The sequence below is a fragment of the Chrysochloris asiatica genome, unplaced genomic scaffold (genome assembly GCF_000296735.1).
Source record: "Chrysochloris asiatica unplaced genomic scaffold, ChrAsi1.0 scaffold00100, whole genome shotgun sequence".
Lineage (NCBI taxonomy): Eukaryota > Metazoa > Chordata > Mammalia > Afrosoricida > Chrysochloridae > Chrysochloris > Chrysochloris asiatica.
Window position 1 is genome coordinate 7,290,192 of NW_006408618.1, and position 15,126 is coordinate 7,305,317.

General features: G+C 39.1%; 1 protein-coding gene across 1 annotated transcript in view; it reads left to right on the forward strand.

Annotated features, from left to right (window-relative positions):
- PAPPA2 (pappalysin 2) overlaps window positions 1–15,126 on the forward strand; it is a 536,466-nt gene that overhangs the window by 143,918 nt on the left and 377,422 nt on the right. The window lies entirely within an intron of this gene.

Consider the following 15,126-nt stretch of genomic DNA (forward strand, 5'->3'; position numbering starts at 1 on the left):
GCAGATATGGTTGTCTGCTTCTGTTTTTTGGGCATCTTCAGGGGTTATCTGTGGCCTTAATACTTATATGGGTATGTATTTTGGTATTTTTTCTGCTTTCTGATTGCCTCCAGGTAGATGTGATCAGGAAATGGGTTTCCCTTTTCACTCTTCTTCTTGAGAAATTTCAAGATGCCACTGTTGGTCGTTGTGACTATTTTAGGATTTAATTTTTGACTTATTTCCTTTTTTGTCTGCTTGTCTCCCTCCACAATCCCTGTTCAGGCCTTTTTTTCTAGTTGTAAACAGTTCAGGGCCAGCTGTGGCCATTTGGTTTTAATTGGAAACTGTGTCTTTAAATTTCAAGGAGATCTGTGCGCATGCCTGGTAGAACCCTCCGAGGGTGGGGCTGAGGTGCCCACTAGCTCAGGCACCCCTATTGTAATCAGAATGGAGGTGCTCAGACAGCAAGGGACCAATGAACAGCTACCAAAAGAAAAGAATGCCCACACCTTTATCTCAGCAGTTCTGCCAGTCATCTGTGGCTGCTCGGATCCTTCCCTTGCTTGGTCTCACCCAAAATGGCAGCTCCTGGAGCAACTGAGCGTCCTGGACTAGAAAGCAATGGATTTCTTGCTTCTACCACAAATTCCCCAGCTGTAAGCCTTCCAACCTTCTAAATATTCCTTTACATGTGGTTCAGAGTTCTGGGACCATCCCCTGAGCCTGCTTGTTTGGGTATTCTGTGGTTTTGCTGATGGAACTCTTTCCTGCACTTCCACCAGATCTGCCATAGTGTTTGTTTTTTCCACTCCCCTCCTTTTGTTACAGAACATCTACCTTTACATTTCCAACCCTCAGTTAGTCCTGATACTAATTATTCACTATTGTACCACAAGAGTCTTATCCCCATCTCCTTACTTCAACCCCGTCCAGACAGATTGAATACCACTCAGTGGAATTTCTAACTTCTCCCGTGCCCTCTGGATCAGGCTCCCTCTTGAAAGTTTATAAGCCAGTTACTTTGTGCCTTTGTAGTCCCCCCCATTTTGTGTAGCCAATGTCTAAGTTTCCCATCCCTGTCTACCCTGTATACCAAGGGGATGGGAATGATCCTTGCTGTAAAGTTTTCTTCCCTCTTTTGAGCCACTGCATCCATAGGTATAGATCAAGTTCATCAAATTGTATCAGATTACTCTTTTTCCCCTTTTCTTTCTTCTTCTAGTGGAGTTCTGATCATCCAGCCATTGAAGCCAGGTCAAATGGGTATTATCTGCAAGTGTGTATGTTCTTGTGTATATCCCCTCACTTCTTATCCACTGTAGTCCTCTGTGGCTATGTCACTGTCTCTGGGCCCAGTAGTCTCCAGGTCTTGCCATACTCCTGGCCAACCAGGTCTCCACCCATTCTCACAGGAGTCTATTGAACGTGGTGGACTTAGCTCACAGCTTCATTGCTGTTTTTCCCTCACTTCCAGCTATGGTGACCAATGTCAGACCACTTGCCTGCTCATGTATTCCCCTTGAGTCTTAGTCTTGGAAGAGGGTTTGCCCTGAGAGGACCCAACCATTTGCCTTGATGGCTCCTGGGCGAGCAACTTGTTTATTCTTATAGTAGTCAGTTGTACTGCCATTATTGTTTTTTATTTTTTCCTGCTGGTCTTACTTTCAAGAAGTATCTTCTGTTCTTCTAGCTGCTCCAGGCCAGTCTACTTGTCTTTTAAAGTGGAAATTTTCCACCTCAGAAGATTCTCAGTGGGATTCAGGATTCCACCTATGGTCTTATGCAATGCAAAGGCTCCCAGGAAGCCTCCTTCACTGGGAAAGTTCTATCCCTAGTTTAGGTATTCCAGTCAGTTATAGGCTGAAGACGGACTTACAAGCTTTCTATGGTGATGTTTCTGGCTATTCCTTTCTCTCACCCTCAATTGTCTATTTCACAATAGTAGGTAAGGGAAACCAAGATTCAAAAGACAGCTAAGCATCTTAACATTATCTCCCCACTTTTACCCATTCAAACCATACTTCAATCCCTGTATCCCAGATCCCTGATGTGCCAAGGTTGTGCATACATTATTATTTACTTCTGTCCCACTTAGCTGATGCAAAACTGCCTAATTGTTTCCCCATCTGCCTTGTTCTTCCATTGTGATTAGTTTTACATATTTTTTCTTCCTAGTGAGCCCATGGTGGCTCCAGTAATTACCTCTTTCTTACATAAGAAGTAAAAGTTTGTCTGTTTTACTCTGCCTTGAAATTATTTCTGGGAATTAACATTGAACTCACTAATTTACATTTTCCAAATCTTTCCTTTTTCCTATACTGGGAGTTGAAATATTCAGTCTTTTTGTACCTCTATATTATCCCCAAAGATAAATGTTAGTGGTTATATAAGTATTAAAACAGTCCCCTTTTCTTTGGATCTTAAGTTAAATTCTTAAAGAGTCTAGAAACTAATTCAGTTGAAAACAATTACTGTGTCATTTATTTGATCAAAAAGGACATTTAGTTTCATATATATATGCCTGAATATATTTCCTATGACTTTTCTACTTTGACAACTACAATTGAGGATTGAAAATGGAAATATCATCTTAGAACCAGTCAAGACTTATTTGCAGAAAGCAGAAACCATTCTAGTTATTTAATCCAAATAGATTAAACACTAAAATTTCGTTGTTTATTAAAATTTTTTTGAATACTGGGGTGATGCAAATGGTTAACGTGATGCAAATGGTTAACTGGAAGACTAAAAGTTCTAGTCTTCCCAGAGGCATCTCGGAAAAAGGCCTGATGATATAATTTCAAAATATCAGCTATTGAAACCACTATTGAACACAGTTCTTCTCTGACATACATTGTTGTTGTTAAGTGCTGTCAAGTTGATTCTGACCCATAGCAACCCTGTATAGGATCAAGGAACAGCTGGTGACCTTGAACTGCCGACTTTGCAGTTCAAACCGACTTTGCAGTCTAGTGCATTAACCCACAGTGCCACATGAGGATATTAGGCGGTCATAAATTAGAGTCTGCTTGATGGCAAATAGTTAGTGGTTATAAACATTTTGGAAGGACTGGGGCAGTAGAATTAGATGGACAACAGAAATATCGTTTTGAAAATGACCATTACAGAAATGGTCTACAAATAGAGTTGCTACCTTTGTCCTGTGGAGAATGCTGAAATCTCCACTAGAAATTTTCATTTCTGGAACACACTGTCTGTCTAGTGACCAGGAATTAAGGAGCCCCTGCTACCACCACTGAACCACACTATGCCTGCTAGAATGCCCACATCAGCATTGAATGCCCACAGCCTTTTTCTCAAGATCCACATTGCTTGGCAGCCAAGATCCATCTGAAGTTGGCAATGATAACCTTGTCCCACATTTTCTTCTGAATCCAGCTTGAATTTCTGGCAGCTCCCTGCCAATGTGCTGCTACAACCATTTTTATATTGTCTTGTTTGGTATGTGATATTAATTGCTTTGTGTGATAATTAAAGCAGAGAATACCACAGGGAGGTTTACTTATGTTTTGTTGACTATGCAAAGGCGTTTGACTATATGGATCATAACACATATGGATAAAATTGAGAAAAATGTAAATTCCAGAGCAGTTAATTATGCTAATGAGGAACCTGTACATGATTGAAGAAACAGTTGTTCAAATAGAACAGGGGGATACTGAATGGCTTAAAACCAAAAAAAGTGTGTATCAGGGTTGTATCCTTTCACCATACTTATTTTGTGAGTATGCTGATCAAATAATCTGAGAAGCCGGATTATATGAAGAAGAATGTGACATCAAGTTTGAGCAACCTACAATAGTCAGGTGACACAGTTTTGCTTGCAGGATGTGAAGAAGACTCGAAGTACTTACTGATGAAGAACAGAAAATACAGTCTTCCATATGGGTTAGACTTCAGTGTAAAGAAAATGAAAATCCTCACAACTAGACCAATAAATAACATCATGATAAATGGAGAAAAGATTGAAATTGTCAAAGATTTCATTTTACTTGGATCCACAATAAACACTCTTGAAAGCAGCAATCAAGATATCAAAGCACATATTACATTAGGCAAATCTACTACACAAGACCTCTTTATACTGTTCAAGAACAAAGATGTTCAATTGGAGGACTAAGATGCACCTGAGCCAAGTCATGATATTTTCAGTCACCTCATATACATGTGAAAATTGCATAATGAATATGGAAGACTGGATGCATTTGAATTATGGTTTTGGAAAAGAATATTGAAGTACCATAGATTGCCAAAAAACAAACAAATCTGTCTTGGAAGATGGGACAGCCAGAATACTCCTTGGAAGCAGAAATGGCAAGATTTTGTCATACATACTTTGGACACGTTATCAGGAGGGATTAGTCCCTGGAAAAGGACATCATGCTTGGCAAAGTGAAGGTCAGTGAAAAAGAGGAAGTACCCAACCATATGGACTGACACAGTGGCAGAAACAGTGGGCTTAAACATGACAGTTCTGAAGATGGTGCAGTGTTTTGTTCTGTTATGTTGAAATTGACACCTAACAACAAGTTGCAGGTAGAGAATGTATAAACAATCAGAATAAACTCTTTATCTTACTGTCACCCCCTACAAAATGGATTGGCCCAGTGGCAGCAGCAATGGGTTCAAGTGTAGCAAGAATTGTGAAGTTGGCGCAGGACCCGACAAAGTTTCGTTCTGTTGTGCATAAAGTTTATATGAGTCAGTACCAACTCGATAGCCCCTAACAATAGCAATACTGCTTGGCAATAAGGTAGACTATGAAGAGTTCAGTTTTGATTTGACTTATATATCGTTATGGAGTCCCGTGATAGTACAAATGGTTTATTTGCTCAGCTGTTAATGGAAATGGAAAGGTTTGCAGTTTGAGTCCATGCAGAGCACCTTGAAAGAAAGTCTTGGAAATCTTTCAACAAATGAACCATAGAAAACCCTATAGAGTGTTGTTCTACTCTGACATACAGAGCTTCACTGTGAGTTGGACTCTGTTCAATAGCCACTGGTTAATTAGCAGCAAGCAGTTTTTTTAAAGTTCAGTTTTCTTTTGCCTTCTATATCATTATACTCTCTATTTTTATTATTATGAAAAAATGCAAAATTTTAAGTTTAATATTTTTTACAGTTTTTTGGATCTGGACTTTATCTTTTTGACCCAATTTTTCATAGTTTTATGCTATCCCTCCTTTCAAAAACTTTACATGAATTCTCTTAAAATGTCAGTGTAGTAAAGAGTTCCTTGACAGAAGCAGGTTCTTTATGCTGTCTTATTGTCTCCTTTCTGCTTTAATTGTTTTAATATAGGATTGAGTTGATTTTCAAGGTTTATGTCTTTCTGTTTCCAAAACCATTTTCTCCTTGAAAGTCCTTGACTATAGAGTCATTCCTTCATTTTAGAAATCTGTTTCCTAAGGCTTGAGTCTTAGGTGTTACCAGCCTCTCATGGAAGGAATGTATTCGCTCCATGATACCAGTTAATTCTTTCTTATTGTTATTGCTGAGTGCTGTTGAGTTGATTCTGACTCATAGCGACATATTATAGTGTTTCTGGAGAGTGGCTTGTGAATATGAACTGTTGACCAAGAGGTTCAAATGAATTTGTGGTCCTACAGCACCACATCAGATGGGAAAATGTAAGGAAGTGAAAAATTATGGTGAGGTAGTCAAGTGTCATGAGCCTGAGATGGAGAGGGATTTGATAGAACAATCTTAATTTTTGATGTTACACTGGGCAGTTGGGAGAGTGCTCATTGATGTTTCCGGGTACCTAAAGCCTCAATGTGTGGACACAGTGGAAGTGTTGGGGAAGCAGGTAAAGGGGACAGTGCCCAGTGCAGAGTAGACACGGAATGGAGGTAACAGAGGAACCCTTCTGTTTATTTTGGGTAGAAAACAGGTTTACAGTAATGATAAGAAGATTTTGGTTTAACCAAATCTAAATACCTCAGCACTGGTGCAAGTTCTTTCTGTGAGGGGAATTGTTGGGACATTTGGTTTTGTTCTAGAGAAGTCTGCCTTACCGCTTCATGAGGAGCTTGATCGGAGTGTGGAAAGTAGGGCTGTGGTTTCCCAACTTAAATACACACAGGAATCCTTTATATCTTTATTTTCCATTTGCCAATTTTTAATAATGACTTTTTCTTCTTTAAGACAACTGACATTCTTTTCCTTCTCTCTGGCTTCATTCTTGAATCATGTCTATTGCATGACAGAATTTTGTGAGAACAATGACATTCATAGCAAAGAGTTTTTTAAACATACAGAGTGACTACACGAATGGATCTCACCAGATGAAATACACAAGAATCAAATTGACTATATTTGTAGGAAGAGATGTTGAAAAAGCTCATTTGTTGTTGTTGTTATGTGCCATTGAGTGGTTCCAACTCACAGTGACCCCTATGCACATCACAGTCCAGTCCTACGCCATTCTCATCATTTTTTTTATACTAAGCCCATTGCTGTTGCCACTGTGCCAATCCATCTCATCAGGAAACTTCTTTTTGCTGCCCTCTACTTTACCAAGCATGATGTCTTTACTCAGGTACTGGTCTCTCCTGATAATATTTCCAAAGTATGAGAGACGAAGTCTCACCATCATGGCTACAAAGCAGCATTCTGGCTATAACTAACCCTTCCAAGGCAAAATCATGTTTTTCTGGCAGTCCATGATACTTTCAATATTATTCTCCAAAACCACAACTCCAATGTATCAGTTCATCTATGATCTTCCTTATTCACTGTCCAAATTTCACATACATATAAGGCTATTGAAAATACCATGGCCTGGGTCAGATATACTTTATTCCTCACACTGATATCTTTGTTCTAGAACACTTTAAAATGAGATCTTATTCAGCAGATTTGCCCGATGCTGTGCATCATTTTATTTTTTTGACTGTTGCCTCCATGAATGTTAGCAGTAGACCCAAGCAAAATGAAGTATTTGACAACTTCAATCCTTTCTCCATTTATATTGATGGCATTTATTGGTCAAGTGGTGAGGATTCTTGTTTTTCTTACATTGCGGTGCAACCCACACACAAAGCTATAATCTTTGATCTTCATCAGTATCTTAAGTCCTCTTCGCTTTTAGAAAGCAAAGTTATATCATCTGTATGTCACAGGTTGTTAATGAGTCTTCTTCTAAACCTGGTGCCATGTTCTTCTTCATATAATTGAGCTTCTCCGATTATTTACTTAGCATACAAAATGAATAAGTATGGTGAGAGAATACAACCCTGATGCACACCTTTCCTGATTTTAAACCATTAAGTGTCCTCTTGTTCTATTAGAATGCCAGCCTTTTGGTCCATGTACAGGTTCCTCATGAGCACATTTAAGTGTTCTAGAATACCCATTCTCTTACCACAGATATTATCAGTTTGATTTCTGTGTATTCCATCTTTAAGATCCATGTGGATAGTCATCTTTTATGTAACTTATAAAAGGTATTTCCAGTGAATAAGTTATTGGTCTTGTAAAATTCTATCATGTGATCTCCAGCCTTGTTTTTCTCACCAAGGTCAAAATTTCAACTACTGATCCCCCTTCTTTGTTTACAGCCATTACATTCCAATTACAAAAAAACTATCAATACATCTTGATTGCATGTTTGATCAATTTCAGACTGAAGATTTTGGTAGAAATATTTTATCTCATCATAACTAGTCTTAGCGGTTGGCATGTAAATGTGAATAGTAATGGTCATTAACTGGTCTTCCTTGTAGGCATATGAATATTATCCTTTCACAGACAGCATTATATTTCAAGATAGACCTTGAAATGTTCATTTTGATGATGAATATTATATCATTCCACTTCTATTTGTCATTCCTGACATAGTAAACCAGATGATAGATTAAAAATGTCCAATGCCAGACCATTTCAGTTCACTAGTGCCTAGGATATCAGTCTTTATGTGTTCCATTTCATTTTTGACAACTTTCAATTTTCATAGATTCATAGTTTGTACATTCCTATTATTAATTAATGTTACAGCTATTTCTGTTTGTTTTGAGCTGTGCCCTATTAACAAATGAAGATCCCGAAAGCTTTACTCCTGGCATATCATCATGGTCAACTCTACTCTGAGGAGGCACCTCTTCTCTAGTCATATTTTGAGTGCATTACAACCTAAGGGGCTCATCTTCTGACACTAAATCTGACAATATTCTGGTGCCATTCATAATGTTTCATTACTCAATATTCTGGTGCTATCTGATAGTGTTCCATTGCTGTTCATATGGTTTTCAGTGGCTAAACATTCAGGAGTAGTTCACCTTTTCTTCTTCCAAATCTGCAATAGTCTGGAAGCTCAGCTGAAACCTGTTCACTGTGGGTGACCCTGCCAGTATTCAAAATACTGGTGGCATATTTCTAGCACCATATTAACATCAAAGATATCACAGTACCAGCAATGAACAGAAGAATGGTTGGAAAAGCTCAATAACATCATCCAAAACTATACCAGGGGCAGACTGGAACAGACCATCAACTGCTCATATGCACGTTCTGGCTGAAAGCATATACAACAAGCCTCTGAGAATCAAAATATGTCCTTGAACATATCCTACCGTGGTTTAATGACCATCTCAAGAACAGATGTGATACATTAGACACTAATGACTGAAGATCAGAAGAGCTGTGAGATTACACCAAGGGCATCAAAATGGAAGAAAGCAAAAGATTATTAAAAAAAAAAAAAACACAGGAAAGAAAGTAAAGACAAAAATGGATGTCAGAAGTCTCTGACATTTGCTCTCCAGTGTAGACACGCTAAAGTTCCTGTAAGAAATTATGAAGTCAAAGAGCTAAACAGAAAATATCAAAGGGCAGCTCAAGAAGACAAAGTCAAATACTGTGTTGAAATGTGCAAAGACCTGGAGTTAGGAAACCAAAATGAAGGACACACTCATTGCTTCTCAAGCTGAAAGAACTGAAGAAAAAAATCTGAGCCTAAATTTAAAATATTAAAGGATTCTATGAGCAAAATGGGATCCTGGTATGGCGCTGTAGGATAAGCACTAGATTGCAAGATCGATTTGAACCACATTGAGGTGATTCAAACCCACTAGTCACTCCTTGGAAACTTTATACAGGGTCACTATGAATTGGAACCCACTTGGTGGCACTTAGCAACAATGGACAAAATATTAAATGATGCCAAGACATCCAAAAAAGATGGAAGATATACACACAGTGACTGTACCTAAAAGAAATGGTCAATGTTCAACCATTTTAAGCAGTATTATATAATCAAGAGCCAATGATCATGAAAGAAGAAGTCCAAGGTGCACTGAAGGCATTGATGAAAAACAAGGCTCCAGGTGAAATACAAATTGAATCATTCAACAAACTGATGCAGCACTGGAGGCACTCACTCATCTGTGTTAAGAAATTTGTAAAAATACTATCTGGCCAACTGATGGGAAGAGATCCACATATGTGTCTATCTGAAAGAGAGGTGGCTCAATGAAAAGTGTAAATCATTGGACAATTTCATTAATATCATATGCAAGTAAACTTTTTATGAAGAAAATGTAAAAAGTCTGCAACAGCACATCAACAAGGAACTGCCAGAAATTCACGCTGGATTCAGAAGAGGTTACAGAAAGGGGAATATCACTGCTGATGTCAGATAGATCTTGGCTGAAAACAGAGACTACCAGAAGGATATTTACTTGTGCTTTAGTGACTATGCAAAGGCTTTCAGTTTTGAGGATCATTACGAGCTAGACCCATTATGAAGAATGAGTATTCTGGAGTACTTAATTGTGCTCATGAGGAATCTGTACATATACCAAGAGACAGTTGCTCGAACAGAACAAGGTAATATTAAATGGTTTAAAATTAGGAAAATGTGCATCAGGGTTTTATTCTTTCACCATACTTATTCAATCTATATGCTGAGCAAATAGTCCAAGAATCTAGATTATATGAAGAAGAATGTGGCATTAGGATTGTAGGAAGACTCATTAGCAACCTACGATATGTATAGGATACAACCTTGCTTGCTGGAAGCAAAGAGGACTTAAGATACTTACTGATGAAGATCAAAGATTACAGTTTTCAGTATGGCTTGCACTACAATATAAAGAAAACAAAAATCTTCACAACTGGGCCAAAAATAGCATCATGATAAATGTAGAAAATACTGAAGTTGTAAAAGATTTCATTTTTCTTGGATCCACTATCAGCATTCATGAAAATAGCATTCAAGAAATTAAAGGACATATTGCATTAGGCAAATCTGCTTTACATGCCTCTTTAAAGTGTTCAAGAGCAAAGATATCATTTTGAGACCTAAGGTGTGTCTGACCCAAGCTATGGTATTTTCAATAGCCTCATAAGCATGTGAATGTTTGACAATGAATAAGGAAGATAATAAAATAATTAATGCATTTGAGTTATGGTGCTTTAGAAAAATATTGAAAGCGCCATTGACCGCCAGAGGAACAAACAAATCTGTGTTGGCAAAAGCACAGCCAGAATATGTCTTAGAATCAAGGACAGTGAGACTTGTCTCTTATACTTTGGACTTGTTATTAGGAGCGACTAATCCCTAAAGGAGAATATTGAAAGTGCCATGGGCTGCCAAAAGAACCAACAGATCTGTGTTGGACAAAGTGCAACCGGAGTGCTCCTTGGAGGCCAGGATGGCCAAACGTCGTCTCTCATACTTTGGACATAATGTCAGGAGGGACCAGTCACTGGAGAAGGATGTCAAGTTTGGTAGGGTGGAGAGTCAGAGAAAAAGAGGAAGACTCCCAGTGAGATGGATTGGCAAAGTGGCAGCATCAATGGGCTCAGGTGTGGCAACAATAGTGAGGTTGGCTCGGGATTGGGCAGTGTTTCGTTCTGCTGTACATAAGGTCACTATGAGTTGGTACCAACTCGATGGCACCTAACAACAACAACAATCTCTGAAGGGTATCATTCTTGGTAAAGTGGAAGGGTCAACAGAAAAGAGGAAGATCCCAACAAGATGGATTGGCACACTGGCAACAGCAGTGGTTCAAGAATAACACTTGTGAAGATGGAGCAGGACTAGGTAGTGTTTCATTTGTTGTTCATAGCTTCACTATGAGTTCAGGCTGATTCTAAGGCACCTAACAACAGTAACATAAATACCATATTCAACTCAATATTATACAACTCCATATTATGCTAGTGGAGTCCTGGTGTGACACTGCGGGTTAATGTGCTAGACTGCAAGGCTGATTTAAACTGTCAGGTTGGTGATTCAAGCTTACCAGCTGCTCCTTGGAAACCCTATATAGGGTCGCTATGAGTCAGAACCAACTTGACAACAACAACATTAGACTAGTGCACTGAGCATTCTTTACATCCTTTTACATTCTCTTTAAGGACTAGTCAGTATCTAAGTAAAATTGGGTGTGTATATACAATTAGGTTCCATATACCCCAAATGTATGACCAGGGTCAGTGTTCAGAGAGTATGGCAGGAATCAGAGTGACTCCACTAAGTCTGGAGGCCAGTGAAACCTGGTGGGCTGAAAACGAGGCACACAAAGAGATCACAGTCACAGAGTAATAAGACAGCTGTACATTTTTTTCAGGGTGTTTGTCAGAAACAGCTGGCCTGAATAAAGGGGCAGAGGAACTTGATACAGAAGCCCCCAGAAGAGGTTGTTTTTGAAACAGTTTTCATAAAAATCAAGATGCAAGTTCATTTGGTCTGTCTGAGCCCTTTAGGGAAAAGTGAGTATCTCTATTTTTAGTGTGTAGGGCGTTAAGTACAACCCCCATAAGAATTAAGCAGAATAATGCAGTACATTCCATTTTTCCTACATAATTCTGGTCACTTCAAGATCTTTGTTCATTTTACTACATTTATTTATGCCATTTTACCTTCCCCTGAATAGTAATCTCTTTTGTTGGTGAATCTCTCTTAGTAAATCAATTTTAAAGCAAGATATTAAACTCAGATATTAATATCTTTCCTATCCTAATTTTGAGCCCAACCCTCGTCATGTTTACCTTCATCAGCTCCGATTCACTTCTGAGTTGGCGGTCATGTGTTATAACAGGCAGGACATTCTGCATTCAGTACACTGACATCTACACTTTTATCCTCTCTATGTTAGAGAATAATCTGACGAACAGTTTTTGTTTCCAATAAAATGACTTTTCTCTATTAATTTAATTAATGACTGTTTCCAACCAACTTTAGATTTTTAAATTTTCATTTTCTCCCTATTACTCACTGATTTCTATCTATATCTCTGTGGAGTGCAGGAGTCTAATGTCCTCATTTAATTTGTCATCAGAATAACATAAACATGCTCATCTGGAAAGGTAATTTATGACTGCAGAGAGACCTGGGCAATGAGGAAGAGGGATATGAAGAGAACCACCTAGTGGGATTAGTGGTGTCAGAGGAGGCCTCTTGGAAAGTGCTCAAGAAAAATTAGTGGAACTGATGGGTGAGGAAAGATAGAAAAGGGATGCCAAGATTGGTAAATGGCAGACAGAGAAGCCGGTATTAGAAGTTAAGGACAGGGAGGTTTGGGAAAAATGAGGGAGGAAAAAAGGGAAGAAATTGTCAATTTACCAACTCTTAAGTTTAATCGGAGCAGAGAAGGGGTGCAATATTTCTTCACTAGTACCCTGAGCTGAGCAGAGTACTGATTCTTTGCCTCCTCCCTACTCACCCTCCCTAATTCCTTCTCTTCTCTCTTTTTCTACCCTTTCTTTTCCTTCCTTCCTTCCTTCCCTCCTTCCCTCCCTCCCTCTCTTTATTTCTTCCTTCCTTTCTTTGTTTCTTTCTTGGTCTATTGAAACATCTCCATACAGAAAAGTTTGTTTGATGTCATCCTGGTCCCAAACCATCAGTTTGTCAATAAAGGAAATTGTAATTAGTTTTCATGAAAGAAAATGTGACTAATGTACAGGGATACCTAGATGACCAAACACCAGTGTTTTTCCAAGAAAGCAGCAGAAGGAATATCCCTGTGATCACATATGATGTCAGCTCATGGAACTTTGATGGTTTGTTGGCATTGCAAATCTTTCCAAGATATTATAACTCAATAAGAAATTGTAATTTTAAACCATTTTCTCCCAAACCTCTTTTGTTGTAAAGCAAGACCTTTTTTGTGTCTTTACTATGATTCCACATTTTGGTTCTGTGCCAAAAATAACAACAGCAACCTTCTTTGAGATAGCTTTATTTACTGAGTGCTCCCTGCCAGCACATCCGACACATGGATTAAATAGATGGCATCCACAGTGTAGTTGGGATGCAGAGAGGAGAAACAGAGCAAACAAGAGAAGAAGGGTTGTGCTGTCCTAACATTAGCTTCTGGGTTAGGAAATTTCAGTGTCTGCAGTTTGTCTACCAGAATAGCAACAATGAAGTATAATCTATAAAGGGAATTTCTAATTTAGGTTGAAGGAGCTGTCTGTCCAGCTAAAACCATGATGGGAACATTCATCTTTTTTGGAATGACACTATGGGAATCATCCAGTGTGTCTACGAGGCTAAAGAGTTCTAGTTTAGTTGTTCCTTCTTAAAATATCTCTTCAGTGAGAAGAGGGAAAACTCTATGTGCTCCTGGTAAAGGTTTCATTTATTTATTTTTTTTAATGTTTTATTATGAATTATGTGATAGTTTACATGGCAGAACATTAGTTTCACATTTATTCTATTGTATATTGTTTCATTGCCATAGTTACAATCCCCTCCATACATCATCAACCAATCAAGCCTGCCCCCCAGTCATCAGCACACAGCCCCTCTCCCTCTCTGGATGCCAGAGATGGAGGCAGAGATGATGACATGAAGAGATAGAGCAGCTGGGGACTTTAGATCCAGAAAACAGATTTACAAGCTTTCTATGGAGATGTTTCTGGCTATTCCTTTCTCTCCCTCTCCAGTGTATATTTTATAATATAATGCAAGGAAAACCAAGATTCAAAAGACAGCCAAGTGGTTTTCCTTGTATTGTCATGTAGAATAGACACTGGAGGGGGATAGAAAGGAATAGTCAGAAATATCACACTAGAAGGCTTGTAAGTCCATCTTCTGTCTATAACTGATTGGAATACCTAAAATGGGGCTACAGTGTACCCAGTGAATGAGGCTTCCTGTGGAGCCTTTGCAATACATAAAACTATAGATAGAAACCTGAACCACATCCAGATCTCCAGAGATGAGAAATCTCCACTTGAAAGTATGAGCAGACCAGCCTGGAGTGGCTAGAAGAACAAAAGATACTTCTTGAAAGAAAGACCTACAGGAAAAATACAAAACAATAGAGGCAGATAGACTGTTACTACAAGAACAAAAAAATTGCTTCCCTAGGAAACATCAAGACAAGTGGTCGGGTCCTCTCAACACAAACCCCCTTCCAAGACTAAGACTCAACGGAAATACAATCCTGATTGGTGACCACACATATCACCGATAGGGGGATGTGGGGTAAAAGCAGCAATGAAGCGGCAAGTTAAGCCCTCCAGTGTTCAGTGGGCTTTTGTGGACCTAGTTGGGGACCTGGTTGGCAAGCAGTGTGAGGAGACCTGGGGACTCTTGGGTCCAGAGTCAGTGGCATGGCCACGGAGAACTTGAGTGGAGAGTGGAGCTACCAGCTGACGGGAAGAGAGGGCATGTGCACAAGAACGCCCACACTTGCTGATGGTACCCACGTGGCCTGGACCAGATGACTGGATGATCAGAGCTCGACCAGGAGAAGAAAGAAGAGGAAAAAAAAGAGTGAGCTGATACAATCTGATGAACTTGACCTATACCTACGGATGTAGTGACTCAAAAGAAGGAACATTCCCACCCCTTCCACACACAGAGTAGACAGAGATGGGTAACTTGGACATTGGATACCCAAATAGGAAGGGGGGGACTACAAAAGCAAGAAGTGACTGGCTTACAAGCTTTCAAGAGGGAACCTAGAGCTAGGGGACATGGAGGAAGGTAGAATCTTCAGTGAGTACTATCCAATCTGTCTAGGAGGAGCTGATGAAATGAAATACAGATGGGTAACTCGTGATACTGTAGTGAATAATGGTTATCAGGACTGATTATGAGGGTTGGAAATGCAAAGGTAGACGTTTTGTAGCAAGGAAGGGAGTGATTAATTCTCCAGTCTA